Raw genomic sequence first — 18,005 nt, 5'->3', positions numbered from 1 at the left:
CAATGTAACACTCTCCTATCTTCTATAAAATGTATCGAAAAAATAAATAACATTATGTAACTAAGTCTTTTTTACTATCAAGAACAGATTCTGGGACCTCTTTTTGCCAAGAGAATTGGAATTTGGGGAGTAAAATGTTTTATTTTAAACTTTGAATCAATTCATTTTGATCTATCTGTTGGGGAAGCTCTTGAGGAGATGGTGGAAAAGGGATTAAAAAATTCACTTGATCTTAAAAGGCATGTTATTCGGAAGATGAAGCTCAAATTTTTCTAAGCAAGCCATAACAGTAAGTTTAGAAATTCATCCTTTCAATTGTTTGGCAACAACAATTTATATTTCTAGGTAAATGGTCCACATTAGAACTCAAAACTACACTTTACTTTTCAGTTAGACTTGGAGGGAGGGGCTGCAACAGAAGGAAGAAAAAAAAAAAAGAAGTTGGATTGGTGTCCTGATAGGATGAAAAGGAAGACAAAGGTTCCCGGATAGTTATGATGATAGAAATATTCCTGAAGTCTGCATTTGTCAGGAGACAGATTTATGACAATGTGAAAAAAAAATCACTAAAATTTCCCTGCTTTTCTCCTTTAAAGGAGCCATTCCCTGTCCTGAAAGGCTATTATGAGCGAATTAATAAATTACACAGCGAATTATTAAATCCAGATAATTACAAGGAATAAGTAAGTAATCATTAGTTATCTCAGCTAATTACTGTGGGTCACAGCCAGCCGGAATGTGAAATCCTCCTCGGGAATTGAAATTAAGTTTGCACAGTGAGTCTCTCTGCTTGACATCCCCAGTCTGTAGGCACATGGCAGCTCCCTTGTGAGCCAGTCTTTCTATTTAACTTGGAGAGAATAGAAATAAAATTAAGTGGCGATGTGATAATAGGAAGCTGCTCAGAAAGCAAACTGTGGGTTTTATTCTACTTGGAGATGAAACGCTATATTTACACCAGTTTCCATTTTTTTTGAAGTACCCTTGTTGAGACAGGCTTCCTGAATACTCACACTCACACACACACAGAGGCATCTGGTGTGACAGTCCGATTAGTAGCATATGAAGAAGGCTCAAGAAGAACAAACGTTTTGAGGTGTCTGTGTGTGTGTGCGTGTGTGCATGTGTGTGTGTTTGGGGGCAGCAGTGAGAAAGAAAGAAAGAAAATGAAAATATTACTCTTTGCTTTCATCCCACACAGTGGAAAGGCTGTCGAAAAGTGCAGCCTCGTCTAATAATCTGTTTGTTTTGTTTGGGTAACAATATGCTTTCATCTTGCTACAGGAAGAACCAGCTTAGTGCAAATGTTGTCTCTCGTTGATCTTTGCCAGATGCTTCAAGAACTGATGTCACCTTTTTTCTTTTTTTCTTCCCCCCCCCCACCCCGTATAGCATCACTTTCTGAAACCAGTCTCCACTACCCTTTTTTCCCTCCACTCCAACCCCACCCCTAGGCCTTCTCAAAGGGCAGAGAAGACAGTCAAGCCTGGTGCCTGTTGGAAAGTGGAAAACGTATCTTTGTGATAAAGTGTGTGTATCACAGGGCTGGGAAAGACTGGACATATGAAGAAAACTATTGTTAATATATTAAAATGAGGGGGGAAATCTAAGAGCTTTTTTTTTTTTATCAATTGCAATTAGACGGACAGTCTTTCCACTCATTCCCTGCTCTAGTCTGGGATGATAATAAAAATTTAATGAAGCCTGGGACGAGCAGAGAGCTCTGTCTGGGGACTGTGGAATAGAATATTTTAACTGTACATTCATACCAACTGTCTGGCTTCAAAGACGTGACTGCTTTTAATCTCGAATTAGAAAACCACAGACTTGAAATTAAATATTAGATACCCTCGGATCCCCTTCCTTTCTGAAATATTGTCACGACTCTGTTTTCCTCCATTGGCCTATAACACACATATCTTAGGTCTCCAATTACATTTCCGTGAATAATAGATGGCTTTGATAGGGTGCAGAATTCTGGTGCTTTTGTTGTTGTTGTTGTTTTTTAATAGAGTTAATGCAATATTAATTGGCTGTAGACGTTATAAGAATGCACAGCCCCCTTTTCAGGAACAAATCGATGAGATAGGGATGTGAGAGAGAGGGAAGGCGAAGGCTTTCCCCAGCCTAGGTCACTTCTTTGTGGAGGGGACCTTCTTAGAGCTTTGGGTAAGTGAAGGGGCGCCTTGAGTTCCACGACCCTGGCTGCTCGGGCTCGGCAGCCTGGAGCGAGGACCTACCGGTGAGGGCAGAGGTAGCGAAAGGGAACTGTGCGTGTGAGAACCGGGGCGCGGGAACAGTGATCACCGACCGAGAGACTTTCCTCTCGTGATTGCCTGACCGGCTCTGGCGGTGCAGAGGAATCAAGATCTTTGCACCCACCAGCTGGCTTACCATCACTTACACCCGCCGGCCTTGGGTTGCCTGCCAGCCCCAATTCCCCTCTCCTCCAGTTCCGGGTGCACGTTGATGAGAAACTGATTGGGAGGGGGTGACTGTTACAGTCCACAGCTTTAGGGGGTGGGGAGCAGAGCCGCCCTCTGCGCCGGACGAGCTTGCCCTGGCCCCGCGTGGCCCCTAGAGCCTGCGGGAAGCAGGCGCCTTGCCGGGCGCGCAGCCAGGAACCTGCGAGAACGAGAGGCCCGGGCGCCTCGCCCCCTTGCATTTTACTAATCACTTCTATTTAAATTCTAGCGCGGTCCGCCGCTCTCTCTCCGGGAAAGCTCTGGAGAACTGGACCCATCAATTATTCTGAAAAAATCCCAGACTACGTGAGGCTTCCAGCCTGCGGGAGGGAGGCGGCGGGAGGTGGTGGAGAACCTAGCCCCTACCCCTCTCCCCTCCTCTCCGCCCTCCCCAGCGCGGAGCCCTCGGTGTACACTTAACTTCAGGTTCGGGGCCCAAGGGAGTGCTTGCGCCTTCTGAGGATTTGAGCTTTGTGGGCCGGGAGGAGAGGTGGTGGGATGAGGCTGGCACCTGGCCTCGCTTTTCCTTCCACCCGCGTGGGAAGGTTTCAGTCCTGTGCAGCCGGATCAGATGTGTCACTGTTTGCCGGGCTGCTACCCCCTTTAGCACCGACCCCGCCGCTCACTGTCTGCCGGGTCCCTAATGCGGGCCGAGGGGTGGAGGGCTGCTGGGCGCGGAGCAGTCTCTGCTCAGCCTTCTTTTACTCCACAGCTCTGCAAGGCTGAGACCTTGGGGACATTCTACTTCAGAAGCTTTTTCGGAACCTCGATTTAAAGTTCTCTAGCACTCACCCCTGCTCTCCCAGCGATTCAGGCTCCAGGATGCCCCGAGGCCGAGCAGCTAGCCGAGCGCGCAGCTGGACGCGCAAAAGGAACGCATTCGCTCTGAAGTAGGCAGGCGGGTGAGCCTGGCTAGTAATTACTGCCCCCGCCCAGCCTCACCACCCCCCGCCCCAGCACTGGGTCTGCAGCCATTACTCCAGCTGTCACTCGGAGGAAAGCAAGAGCCCTCCCCCATCCCCTGACTTTGCAGTAGCCAACGGAAGGTTGCGCCCCCTAACCCTCCCCTAGGGTCTGAGTCGTGGTTCTTCAAATTTTGTTATAATTTTTCATAAACACATTAGTTCCTCTTTCCCCATAACCCTCCCATTTTCTGGACCTTGGGAGCACATTCAAAGTCTTATGTGTGTCTATTGGTGAGTTTTTTGTTGTCTTTGTTGTTCTTGTTGTTTTTGATGGGCGGGTTCTCTTTTAGCTTCCAGGTTTCCCTAAATAATTTGAGGCTACAAGAAAACGAGAAGTATGCGTCCAATATTTTTGAAAGAAGCCAACTGGCTTCTGGAATACTTGTAAGATGCCAAAGTCCTCCTGTTAATCGGTAGGATTTGGTTTAAAACAATCGAACAAGTAATTGATGGGTTTGTAAGTGATTGGAAGACATAAATCAACACCCTCTGCACAAGTGGCTGGGACAGTGACTGCATTTTCAGAAGGCCTGTGTGACTCAGAGGTTGGTGGACTCACCAGGAGATGGAGGGTTAATTCACACAGGGCCAGAGTGTCCGGCTTTCCCAGTGGGCCCCCAGGGCTTTGCTAAATGGCAGTCTGCCTCTTTGTGCATTTTGGTTAAAAGAAGTAGAGGCTCCCTGATTTCTGGGGACAGAGCAGGCCCTTGGCTTGGGGAGTTCTTGGCCTGGTTGTGTAAGGTGTTGGAGGTGAAGGTGGCAGAAGGCGGTAATCCTGTGTGTGGGGGGCAGTCACCTTATGCTCCAAATTCTACAGCAGTCCAGGGCCCACATAGGTAAGGGAAGATTTCACAGGAAGGCCCCTGACCCTTGCCCGGAATAGTCATCTTTTCTGCTCCAATCCTAGGTGAACCAAATCACTTTGCAGCGCGGGGGAGGCACACCTCTGGCCAGAGTACACCGAGCCTCCGCAGGTTTGACCTGAAGCCACAGACTGGAAGAGAAGTGGAGATCCCCTACTGCAACGCGGGCATTTTCCTCACTGCTTGTCATCCAGTAACACACATGTAGCTGGACGTTCACACACCAACACACAGGTTCACTCAGAGCCATTCCCTGGGGCCCGCATGCCTTGGTGAAACTTTCCAAACTCACTCAAAATCTCTCCTTCTTAGTCTATCCAAGACACGCGATTCACCTGGGAAGGTGCTCCAGACCCCGTGCGTGCCTCTTCTTGGTGCACCGACAGGCTCTGACCTTCTGTTTGCCACAGGTGTACTTCCTACCCATCCTGCCTTTACACGGAGCTCAAACATGGTGTCTTTGGGGCAGCTCCTCTGGCTCCGAGAGGGAAGCGGTCTGTGACTCCCCGGATGGGCGTGAGGACAGGGTCTGTGTCTGGGCTCAGCGGGGGTGAGGAACCAGAATTAGATGAAGGGTTCCCTGCGAAATCAGGATTCAGTGCCTCAGGCTCTGGGCTCTCCCGGACTTCAGCGTGGCTTGCAGAGAGCGTGGCCTGGCTCACCAGTTGTAAGTGTCATTTTGGCACCATCTTCGAGGTTCTAATTAACAATGCCACTCACGTCTTCACCTGGAGCCAGAATGAGGGCAACCGCTTTCTCCTCTTTCTCCAGAGTCTTTGGTCTTTGGGGTGGGATTAGGGGTGGGTGGTGAGTGGGGAAGAGGACCCAGACCCTGGATGCCCAGCTAGGATTTCTGATTCCTTTTGAGAGGAAAGTCGTTTCTGAGGACGTGGAGTTCACGTCCCTAAATTAAGTCTCTGACTTCCGCGAAATGGTCCTAAATGGGTTAGATAAAAATCAGTTGGCAACTTGCACTTTTGTTTCATCAACTTTTCACTTTGGAGCCCTGAGAGCTTTTAATTACAGTATTGTCAGAGGGGGCCCATTCTTCCATTTCCTAAATCATTTCATTGATTTCTTTCCCCCTCATGCTGCTTTCTTTTTCAGTAAGACTTATTTTTATCCCCCCTGGGATTCACCCAGAGTTTGGAAGGTGAACAAAGAAAAAGAGGGAGTATGGGGGGAGATGGGTGGTTAATAGGAGATGATCTCTACTTTTCCCCGGGGAGAGGAAGACATGCAGAGTGATCACATCTGCCGTCTCCTTATCTTAGATAGTGTAGATGCCCAAAAGAGAAAAGAGAGCTATAATAAAATAGAAAGGGCACATCACAGGGAACCAGAGCGGCCCCATTTGGTCAGGTATCCGCTATGTGTCCCCAGGAGGAGTGGAAGTACCTGCATAGCTGGGAATTAATCTTGAGAATATGAGTTCATTCACTGTAAATAAAATCACGAAATTCCCTAAAGGTGACGTGATTTATCCACTCTGGGCAGGAGGAAAAAGTGGAAGAAGAAGCAAATCCAGCTCTCTAAGCTGTAATGTGTCAAACATCGCTTGGCATTCTGAAAAGCTCAGCCACTTTTCCCTCTCCCGACCCAGTGAGATCAGAATTCTGTAGTTTTGTGATTAATTTTGCTATTCACATAATTCTAAGTTTTAGTTTTCCAAGTTAGTTTTTTTTTTTTTTTCCCAAGTTAGTTTTTACCATCCAATTCTGCCATCACACAGAGCATCCAACAGCCAGTGGAAAACAGAGGGGAGCTGGATGTTGCTGTCAGATGAAATGGAAGCTGAGTCTGCTCTTGCTCCCATTGCTGCAGAATCTTACACTGGTGGGTAGAAGAAATGTCCAGATGTTTCCCGCATGTCCTGTTAGCCCTAGAAGTGTGTGTGATTGGGGAGGAGGGTTAGAGGGAAGAGTAGACAGATTAATGGAAGATGAGAGCAATCGTATTTATTGTACCCCAATTTAAAACTACTTCATAACTCAGTAATGATGGTAAGAAGCATCTTACTCTCCACCATTTAACTCCTGGATATTAGGTATCAGTTACTGCAAGATAAAATGATTTAATCAGTCTAGGAGAAATCTCTTTAATGCTCAACCCCTCACCCTTCCATTTTCCTCTTCCCTGTGCTCTTCTCATTACTCTTAGCTCTCAGATGGCTTGGATGAGGAAATCTTAGAAGCTGGTGTCACTGGTAGAAATAGCTCCCTTATTGAGGCAGGATTTCTGTATTAACTTTAACACTGCCCACGAATTGCTTATGAAAAACCGACCCCTCCCCCCAAATCCATATTTATATTGTGTGTGTAAGGCAGGGAAAACTGCCCTGAGATGCAGTAATGCTTGAATTTCCTGCAGCAGAAAGGCTGAGGTTTTGTTTGTTTGTAATTCATAATAAACAGGTCATTGACAAGTTAGAGTCTGCTGGGTTTTCAGGTTATGCAAATTCACTCTTACGCAAACTCTTTCCCCTTGTTCAGGAAAGGATGTTATCTCTGAAACTGCAGCCAGAAATAGCTCTAAGCAATCCCAGCGTTAAACATGGCAATCACCCCGGCTGATGCCAAGTAGACGTGATAAAGCAGAAACTGGACACAGGTAACACAGTCTTAGGGTAACTCCTCTTCCAAGCTTCCCATGAGCCACCAGAGCAGGAATAGGCTGGAAGGAAACCAACTTGAAGAATCAGTCCCCAAACCCTTTTATGCACTCTGATGGCTTGAGACTTAACTCTTAAAATGTGGAAAGCACAGAAGGAAAAAAAAAAGAAAGAAAGAAAGAAAGAAAGAAAGAAAAAGCAAAGCTACGGATGTCTCCTCCACTTTAAATTAGGTAGGTATTAGAGTTCCTCCAGTCTTTCCTTTCTGAACTCCTGCTCTCACATTCTTTTCCACTCCCCTTCTTCCCGCCTCACCATTACTGTCATCATTTTCCCCCTTCTCCCCCTCTTCACTTTCCTCTCCCAATCCCTTCCTCTTCGCAGCACTGTCTTAGAGAACCTGAATTGTGTGCAAAGCTAGGAATGAGAGCTCAAGCAATTTCACAGTGAAAGGATTCTAAAAATTGATCAATAGAGCGTAGATCCCAGTAAAGTTGACGGTGTCTTTGAAGATGATGCGGGGATGTGTGTTTAGGGAGCATATAACGCAGATTTGGGTCCCAGTGAAGGAGGAAGTTGTGGCTGTTCTGGGTATCTCGGTGGGTGTGAGGTGCAGGTCTAGGGAGATGAGCCTGGATGCTCTTCTTTTGTGAACCTCTTTAACCACGTGGAGGAGATGCCAAGGACGTCTTTTACTCTTTCGGTTGAAGAAGAAGCACACATTGACTCTAGAAGCTATCATATTTACTACCTAAACACATTGACTTTTAGATGGAAATGCCATCAGTTGTCTCTGCCCAGTTCTGTTGCAGATCTATTAATCATATCCACAAGGATTGCCAAAATGGCAGGGCTCTCTTCGCTTTTCAGTTTATACAGAACAGAATCATTTACATAAAGTCCTTAAGGCAAATAACTGTTGGGGCTCTAATTTATATCTGATCGAAAATTAGCCGTCATTATGCGCTCCATTAGCAGCGTCTTTAATGTGCTTCTAAGCACCATTTGTCAAGCGGCTTGTTAATATCTTTCAAGTCTTTAAAGTTGAGAGCTCATTAAAGAGTGCGCTCTGTTATTGATGTAATTTAGATGAGTTTGGAAGAGCAAGTACACCATGCCTTGAATGGGCAACCTCCAGAAGCCGGGGCAAGGGGGCATATGGTGGCCAAGTTCGCTATTAATGATTTCCCAGAAGCCTTCATGCTTCCTTGATGGAAGATTTCTGGATCCTGTAAAGGTGTTTTTGAAGCCCCCACCCCCACCCCCGGCTCCTTGACCTAGGTGTAAGTCATTCATTTCTCTGGGAAGGAGTATGTTTGTCTTCAATATTTCTTTTCTTTTTTTTTCTTTCTTCTCATTATTCACTGAACCTTATGAGGTTTGGGATGGGGATTATGAAAAAAATGGGCTCTAATCTAAAATCCTTTATAAGAGAATTTGCCAGTTTTCTTTTCTTTTGTTTCTTCATACCTCCATCCCTCACTTAGTGCCTAGTTGTTTATAAATATCCATTAAGAAAACCATAGGCCTAAAGACAGAGCTACTGCCCCTGAACCTATTTTGACGGAGGTATAGTAAACCCGCTTAATTATGTACATATTATTACATTATCTATCAACCACACCATCAGAAGAGCATAGAGGCCAATAAATTACCTCAGTTATTTATCTGAAAATCTATATATTTTGTCATTTTTTTTTCTGGAGTAGATCATGTTAGTGTAACACAATAAAGAAAAACATTAGTACAGCCAGAAAATTGCAAGTGAGTGCAACGATAATTCCACTAGAAGGAATAAACAACAGAAAACTGCATTTTGTCCTGAATTTTCTGGTAGGTTAGATCAGCCCCCTTTGGATTCAAGTACTGAGTGTATCTGTGAACCTTGCTATCAGGGGTCTGTAAGATATTGCACCCCAGTCTAAATCTCACATTAAAAGAAAAGCATTCCAACCACCATGATTTTTTAACCCCACTTCTTATCACTACTCTAAATTCACTTCCCCTCCTGAGGCCTTCTGGGAACTCAGATGAATGCAAGATAATGAAAGACATTAGGCATTTTATTCTCTCCTCCAAATTTCCAAGGTTCTTTCAGCCTTAACTTGTGTGTGAAGATAGCTCTACTTTTATCAGATTAAGTAAAAAATAAAACCAAGAGTTTAGGAACTGGACCCAGATGGGGTTGGTTCAAATACCTCAAAGTCTTTTTAGAGAAGACCCATCTCCCCCCTTTACCTCCTCTTCCAAGACTAATCTTGTTTTCATCATTTGTTAAACAGTTTATTCTTACACTCCACACCTTAAAAGAGTTCATCGCGTACACACGGAGAAAGAGAAGCGAGAAAGATATAATAGGATCAATCTAAGGACATATTGAGGTCATATAACAGCACAAATATTCTCAAGTGCTCTGTGTAATGTGCAGTGGGGATTTTGGGCAGTTTTATTGTGTGGTAGGATCCTCATCTCCGTTGTTTTTTACAGGATTCCTTCAGGCTAAAGTAATAAAGCGAGTAATTAGAATGCTAAAGACAGATGTAAATAACAGGAATGAGACAGCGGTGACAGATGAGCGGCTGGGTCAGGAAAGAGCCCAGTTGGTGTAAATGACACCGCTTCCTCGCTCCCGATCCCCTCCCCCACCCCATTCCCTTTTTCTCTTTCGGCCTCGCTGTCCTCCCAGCCGTGGCCTTAGGCGACCGACCGGGGACACACCGGTCAAATTGCACTCGGGAGGCGCAGCGCGGCTGCCGGGTTACGGCCGCGCGGGGGGCGTCTCGCGCCTCGGGAGCCACAGGCTCACCCACCGATCGGCCGCGAGGCGGGCGCCAGTCGGGTACCAGGGCCTTCCCGGGGTCCCTCCCTGGCCGCCAGGACTGGCAGGTCGCGCAGCCCGCGCCTCCCTGCAGCGCCCCCGCCTGCGCCCAGCCGGGGACCTCGGGCGCGGTGGCTGAGCGCCGCAGCCGCTTCGTTCCTCCCATCGGGCCGGCTGCCCTCGGGCCTTTGTCGCCTTTTCTCCCAAACCTGAGCGAAGAGGCCCGGGAGGTGCCTTCACCGCCCGCTTTGGCGGAGGAAGCCAGGCCCGCCCAGGCGTCTAGCTGGCCATAGGGCTGCGGCCCGATACCCTGGAAGCGGCCCAACTGCGCGCCGGGGTCTCCAAGGCCCTTTTCCTCCGGTGACTCCCACCCTGGAAGTGCATTATAGGGCTTCCTTGGATTCCCAAGGCCACCCCTGGCAGAAGCCAGCCCTTCCTGATGTAAATGTACAAATTACTCCACGAAGAACCGGAGAAAAGCAACTCACCTTGCCTTTTGATTAGGAGGATGTAGCAGCAGTTTGCCTTTCCCACCCCTGACCTGTCAACAGCGAGACGCGTAGGAGAGCAAATACAGTAATTAGTAAGTGAATGCATTTCATTCCTTCGCAATAATTTAAATAGACCGAAGCAGCCTGGTCCCAGCTTGTTATATGGAAGTTTAAAAATGTAAATCCTACTTAACCACTATCTTTGGCGTTAAAGAAGGAAGAATAATCAGATCTCATCCAAATCTCATTAACAGGTCGTTTAGTCACTGAAACCTCACAGATAACTTTCGGGATCTGCTTTACAGAAAGACCTCTTATTCATTCTTAGAGGAGGCTTAGCCCTAAAATTAGGGCCTATGCGGGTATGAAGATTCATTTTAAGGAAAATGACAATTCTAGGGACACTGCTGCCCTTTGGAGTGGCATTGGTTAAGAGTAGACATAAGTGAGCATTCATCCTCACCTTCCTGTTTAGCTTTAGAGCGTTAAATGCCATCAGTATTCTTCAGATTACACACACACACACACACACACACACACACACACACACACACATCAAACAAACAAAAAACTCCTGAGTCCGCCAAATTGGCCAGGAGGCAGCTCCAATCTCCCTTGGTAATGTTGGTACTGGGGTAGGTTAGCAGGTGCGTATGAAACACAGTGACATATATGTCAGCTGTCCCCTGTTCCTTCCCAGATTGTTAACATTAGTTATGCCTATCAGCAGACTAAGATGACCATTCTTCCAGATTTTTAAAGGAGGCTTGTAACTGGTCGGGCAAAATGAGAAATGTATATTTATTAATTTGGGTTTTAATTTTTAATACCTGCTCAATAAATATATTTTCATCATTTGTATCAATAAATGCAATGGATGCCTTTCTGAACCTGATTCCTGCCTGATTCAGACTGATTATTATATTGTTTTGAGTTAACATTTTATTTTTAAACTACTATCTCTTCCTTAAAAAAGAAAACACTGAGGAATGTCTGTGAACTATTGATGAAGCTGGTGATGATGAGCGCTATCCCTCTTAGGCTCTTAGGTCAAATCTAGAGGGCAAATTTTTGGAGGCTTTTGTTAAGTCTATACTTGATGAAAGTGAGTATTTCAATTAGGCATGACTAAAGAATGAGAGCTCCTTCCCAGATGAAAAGTTTATCAACATCGGTGGGTATTGATGAGGGATCACCATAAATTTGTGGAAAATTGGTAGCCTGCTTTGCATGATATATATTTTTCTTTCTTTAGTAACTAGAAGTCTGATCAGTTTTTTACAGTCTGACCTTGGAAAACTGAATTGGGTCAAAAACTAATGCTCATGAAGAAACATATGGGACTAATGGATAAATTCCCTCTGTTTATGTGTAGCCTCAGGACCTAAAACCTAGGTCTGATCTGAAATCTTGATCTAGTCCTCTGATAGCAACCTTCACTTATGCTCCGGTGAAGAAGCATCATACATTCCGACTAAGAATCAGGCTGGTGCTAGAAGGTGGTAGGTTATCATGTAAATATGTGATGTAGCCACGTTCTGGGTGTGGATTTCTTATTGCTAAGGTAGCTATGCAACTGGAAATGAGGAGAAGCAGAAGGAATGGTGGGAAAGAGCTAGAGGTCATGGGGGCTTGGATCACTTTTGTAAGAGGTGAGAATTACTTTTGGGTTTCCTTTTATTTCATGAAGGACCTTTACTGCGTGCAGAAATATTTTCTGTTATAGAAATTTCCAGTGTTAGGTTGTGACTCATTAGTGGGTAATGAACTTAATTTAGTGGAATTTGACCAGCATAAAGAAAAATTTAAGAGAATGAAATAGCATAGAAACAATCAATTGGATCTCATTTTGTGAGATCAAGCTTTGTTTCATGAAACTTGTTTTACTTTTATTTATATCTGTATGTTTATATTGTGCCATAGTGTAAAATGTGTATTTTTCAATTTTTTTATTTTTAAAAACTTTGATTGAAGTATAGTTGGTTTACAGTGTTAATTTCTACTGAACAGCAAAGTGGCTCAGTGAAATGTATTTCTTATTGTGTGTTTTAGTCAAAAACATTTGAAAACCATTGTTGGAGGGTCTACATCCTGTCCTGCCTTCTCTGAGAACTCGTTCTGGGTTACACCAGCCCCTAATGATTCATCAGTCCCTTTGCCTTTTATCACTTATTTGTGCCACATATTTGATGCCTTTCTAATGCTTTCTTGTATTAAACTTCTCATGTGTACGTGTCTTTTCTGTGTAATTGAATTTAAACTTCTTCAGAGTTGTGAATGTTAGGCTTCTTTGTATACTTAATTCTTGGTCTCTAAGGTAACACTGTACACATGATGACTAATCAGAAAGCAAGTCAGATCTCAGCTCATATGTCATTTTTCAGGGATGCATTTTTCTTTTCTTTTCTTTTAGTTCTGCTGTATTTGTTAAATGGCTCTTGAAGTATTTGATTCTTGGTTAAAGGTAGAAGATAGCCACATTGGTATAAAGGGAGTAGTTATTTTCAGAAGTCTTTTTATAAATCACTCTTCTTGAGAAGTTCTCCTTTTTGAGATTTATCCAGGTTTTCAAGAAACTGCTCAAAAACTTCTACAAAAGGAGCTAGACTGGTCTTCTTATAATCTCTGGTTCTATGTTTGATATCAGTTTCAGCCCCATTCTCTTTTTCTTCTTCATTAGTGGAATTAGCATCCAATTCATGGCAAATGGAACTTACGATTGGGACAGTAAATGGATCAAACTGATCCACTTTCTGTAAATCAGTAGGCACAGAAATGCAACCTGTTTTAGGATGAACACTGAAAGGGCTCTTCAATAAAGGATTGATTCCTTTGCTAACATTGATATCCAGTTGTGGAAAACAGTACTGGAGCATGATCTCCCACTCAAGCCAGGGTCATTTTTGCTGTTATTCTGATACCTGCTGGCTGCTTTCTTCAAATGCTCCCAATGCTGAAGTGAATTGTGATGCTTTTGGAAGCTTTGCTGAAGTTCATCATGCATTGTTTCAGGAACAAGGGTTAAAATCTTATCCCAGCTTTCTTTATTCTCAAGAATATCTTAATCAACCAAAGCATATTCTTCAAAGTATTTTTCATTATGCTTATAGATTTTCTGACAAAAGGGTGAATTTTTGTTACTTAGATGAACTTTCTTTTTAACGTCCTGACCACCCTTTACAAGATTCAAATATTCAAATATCCCAGAACGTACTGCAGAGGACAGTTTTCTAACTGATTCATCACAGACCCAAAAATGAACATCTCTCCTTCCAGAATATACCGAGAGATGATGTTTAAATCCAAAGTCCTCCTTCAGTTCTCGGTTGATGATGTGTGTGGCCATCGTCATGAGGGTCCAGCACTTAGAACACATGTCTGCACAACTACAATGTCTCCTCACATCGTCATAGTCTGTCATGTCAATGTCAAACACCAGTTCTTTTTCCTGAGCCCGGAAAGCTCCCAGATGCACTGTATTGTGTTGATTTGGTCTGTGGGACTATACTAAGCCTATATCAATCTTGTATGGATTCATTTTCTGCATCTCCTTTTCCAGATCACTCTGGTTGTTGAAGGATTGGTAATGAATGTAAATATCACCTTTCAATGTGAATGAAAACTCATGATGTTGAAAGTAATTCTTTACCACCCTGCCATAGTTGAGCCAGTGATAGTACTGGGCTTAGGGAAAGAGCTTCTGGTAATAAAGTTTAAGCAGCTCGGGCAGCTGGGTGAGGTAAAATACCTTCATGGAGCACCGAACTCAACTCAGGGAGGGATGCATTTCTTAAACCTGTTCCCTGCCTCTGCTCTAAGCTAGATCATGTCCCTATTACTGGCTCTCATAGCACTTTATTTATTTATTTTTCATTTTATTTATTTATTTAACATCTTTATTGGAGTATAATTGCTTTACAATGGTGTGTAAGTTTCTGCTTTATTCTCCTGGCACTTTGTAATGTCTTCGTAACAAGTACTGGAGTTTGAATATAAGTATTTGAGTGACTAGGTAAACTGTTTCCTCCACGAAAGAGTCAACTTCCTCAAAGTGGACAAGATCTGTCGAGCTCATTTGTACCGAGCACAGTACTTGGCACACGATGGGCACTCAATAAATATTTGTTGACTGACTGATTGATTGACGGGCTAAATGACTTAAAGAATGACCAGTAGTTCTGGCAGAGGCAGCAGGCCCATTCTTACTTGTTATCAGAAAGGTGTTTTGCTAATAAATGTGGGATGAGAAAGAAAGACTCAGATCGAATGATCTGAGGAAGTTAGAGCTTTGTATGGGGACATTATTGTTTTTCTTCAATTGTGCTATCAGCACCTTATTTTTGGTTTGCCTGTACCTGGTTACGGAAGTGGATCTGTGAAGAAACAGGTACGTGAATGACACCTCCGGATCTTTGGATAACTGCTACGGAGAAAATGGATTCTACTGTATGAGGTCCAGTTTGTGACATACATAAGAAATCCCTCTTAGAACTTGTAAGCTGTTTCTCCTTCTTGATAGACTGACAGTCTTCTTTTTATTACATAAATAAGAGCTGCTACCCCTCTGATTTCCCTCTTTGCCTTGGATCACAATGCAGACCTAAGATTTGGGTTAAAATGCAATAGGTTTTTTTCAATATGTGTATTTTGGGAATATGTATTTATCTTCTCTTTCTCCAGCCTTTTATAGCTTGCTTTTTTCACGGTTTGTCTTTTATTTATTTATTTGTTTATTCATTTGGGATTATGTGCTTCTGGTTTAATTATACCTGTGTTAGAATACTATAGAGGAAATGGTATCAGCCTTGGTGTTGGAAAGACCTGGGTTCAAATTATGAACAAATTTGGATGGTAATACTTCCTAGCCATGTGATCCTGGAAGAAACACCCCTCTGTGTCTTAGTCTTCTCATGTGTAAAATGAGACCAACACTATTTTCTTCATTGTTTTAATTATTATCTGGTTATTAGCACAGCGTTCAGCACATTTTAGGTACTCAGAAAACATTAGTTCTCTTTCTTTCCATTGACGGTGTATAACTTCAAATCCTTTTTGGAGGGAGGTGAATAGGATCCGTGATAACCAGAGGGTTTGGTGTGTTAATGTTACATTTTCTAGTTTTTTGAGAAGTTGGGAAAATAATCTTGTTTCTCTCAATTGCTTTATCTACAAAATGAAGAAAATAGTAATCGTTATATACTACCTCAGGGAATTATTTGTTAATACTATTGATGTATACAGTATTTGAAGATGCTTATCTATTGTCTCCAGGATAATCTTGAAAAGGATAAAAGAGATAATTTGATATGCTGAGAAAGTCATTTCTAGTTTCAATAATCAGGTTTTTGTATTAATCACATAAAATGTATTTTTTTAAAACTAGTATTTTAGGTGGAAATTCATCTTATGTTTCTTGAGAAAATTGAAGATGAAATAATTCACATTCTATGCTATCCTAAATGGTTATAGTGTAGAACCAGGTATCAGAAACAAATGTCTGGTATCTAGGAGGTCGATAACCAGGGAATGAGACACACGTATCTGATGTTCCAGGTAGGCAGGAGTTCAACGTGTAGAGAATGAAGGTAGTTCAAAATATGATTCCATTAACAGACGCATAGAAAGGAAATGAACTGAGTATTTTTCTCTAGTTTCCTTTACACTTCTTGGGCTTTATATATGAACCTGTGGTTATAGGTGTATTATGGAAGTACTTGTCATTTAGGGAATTCTGCTATTAAATTTATGGTTTGAGTGAGATATGAGACCTTGTTTTCCCCTTTATATGATTTTTTAAACCAAGATTCCTGGAATTACTATATTAATGAGTAAATTGAACATTGAAATCATTACTTTAACAAACTTTGAGTTTCAGGTATTTTGAAAGATGCTGGGGATAAAAGACATATTTTATCTTTGAAAAGTTCATGGATCTGTGGGGAGAGAGACACCTGAAGAAGATGATGAGCAAATGGTGAGAGCCGTGGAGTCAAGTCCCACGTGCTGTGGCAGGAGGTAAGCTGGAGCAGCAATTTACATTTTATCAGATAGCGGTTTATACCAACCCACTCTTCCCTTCACCCCTGCAGCACACACCCTGAAGTGACACAGTTAGGGTGAAGAATTTCCTTTCTTTGGAGCCTATTTTAGCTTATGTGAAACTATAATTATTTGCTAAGGTCAAGTGGAGAAATGAGATAGCTGTCATGGAGGTTCAAGGAAAGATTCTGTTTTGCCATTGAACTTTGTACGCCTTTGCCATTTCAACTAACATACTTTTTTAAGAAAAATAATTAACTAATTAATTTTATTTTGGCTGTGTTGGGTCTTCTTTGCTGCGCATGCTCTCTCTAGTTGCAGCGAGCGGGGGCTACTCTTGGTTGCAGTGCGCGGGCTTCTCACTACGGTGGCTTCTCTTGTTGTGGAGCATGGGCTCTAGGCGTGCGGCCTTCAGTAGTTGTGGCGCACGGGCTCAGTAGTTGTGGCTCGTGGGTTCTAGAGCGCAGGTTCAGTAGTTGTGGTGCATGGGCTTAGTTGCTCCACGGCATGTGGGATCTTCCCGGACCAGGGCTCAAACCAGTGTCCCCTGCATTGGTAGGTGGATTCTTAACCACTGTGCCACCAGGGAAGTCCTTAACATGCTTTTTGATACATATATTTGCTCAAGAATTTTAGGTTTATCCACATTTACTGTAAACATTCTTGGCTCAGGGAAAACAATACTCCATCCCCTATCCCTTTAATGAGAATCGATCATTTCTTTTGGTTTCTAGAAAGCAGAATATTAGAACTAGAAAAGATTTTCCTTTCTTTATTTTACAAAAATGTTAAAATGGTTTTATTTTTAGAATCAACACAGCTTTGAGAGATTTAATACGTCGCCAACTGGGCAAAGTTTCTCTTTTACTCTCTTTGTGGAGCTGTATGATTGTATTTTTTGTGCTACTGCTTCAAAGATGGTTTCACCTTTATTATTTGCAAAACATGTCAGTTCAATATCTGGGGAAAATGTTTTGGGGCGAGAAACAGCCACTGCATGCTTTAACAATTGTGGATGTGAAGAGTGGTGGTTTTGCGTGATGAGAACCTCATACTGCTAATAAACTTAAGAAAATGATAACATGTCAGTAAGCGTCAGTTATCTATTAAAAATCTATTTTTTATTTGCTTTTAACATATAGTAATCTGGCCACTATGTAATAATCTGAGCCTCACATTTCCCAGCAGCTGGGGAGCTGGCTTTGGCAGCTTTGGCTTCCCTTCAGGACTTGGCTGGGAGCCAGGCCACAAGAAAAGGCCATGTGGGTGAGGAAAATTAGTTAAGCTTTTAATTAACTCCCCCTTTGCTGTTGCCGGGATGGGTAGAGGCTCAAACCTTCAGTTATCCTTCAAATGCTCGATAAGCCCACTTATTGAAGTAAGCGATAACACTGTTTACTGAGCTGTAAGTATGAGAGTACAGAGGTAGAGCAAGGCTTTAAAAAGATACTCAGCAGACCTAGGAACCTGCAAGAATTTGTATAGAGATGAGAGATCTGAGGTTCCTCAAGGTGCTGGGAGCTCTGCTCCAGTCCATTGTAGCCACCCTTCTGGGCATGGAAAGCAGAGGTGGTGCTTATCAAAGTAATAAGACATTTGAACATGTTCTATATGTTCAGAATTTTTTTGCATATTTATATGCAGCTAACCTGGGTATTTCCAGACATTCAGTTTATTTACACCCGTGGACTACAGCCCTTGTAGGGTCCTTAGTCTGGGCATGTTATCCATACAAAGCTCCTTTTAAATCCCC

At 43.1% G+C, this 18,005-nt stretch overlaps 1 pseudogene; it reads right to left on the bottom strand.

Moving 5' to 3' along the window:
• Positions 1 to 12,717: 12,717 nt before the first annotated feature.
• Positions 12,718 to 13,967, bottom strand: LOC137223255 (DNA primase small subunit pseudogene; annotated as a pseudogene).
• Between the last annotated feature and the right edge of the window lie 4,038 nt (positions 13,968 to 18,005).

Source organism: Pseudorca crassidens, chromosome 4 (genome assembly GCF_039906515.1).
Source record: "Pseudorca crassidens isolate mPseCra1 chromosome 4, mPseCra1.hap1, whole genome shotgun sequence".
Taxonomy (NCBI): domain Eukaryota; kingdom Metazoa; phylum Chordata; class Mammalia; order Artiodactyla; family Delphinidae; genus Pseudorca; species Pseudorca crassidens.
This window is presented reverse-complemented; position numbering and strand designations above follow the sequence as displayed.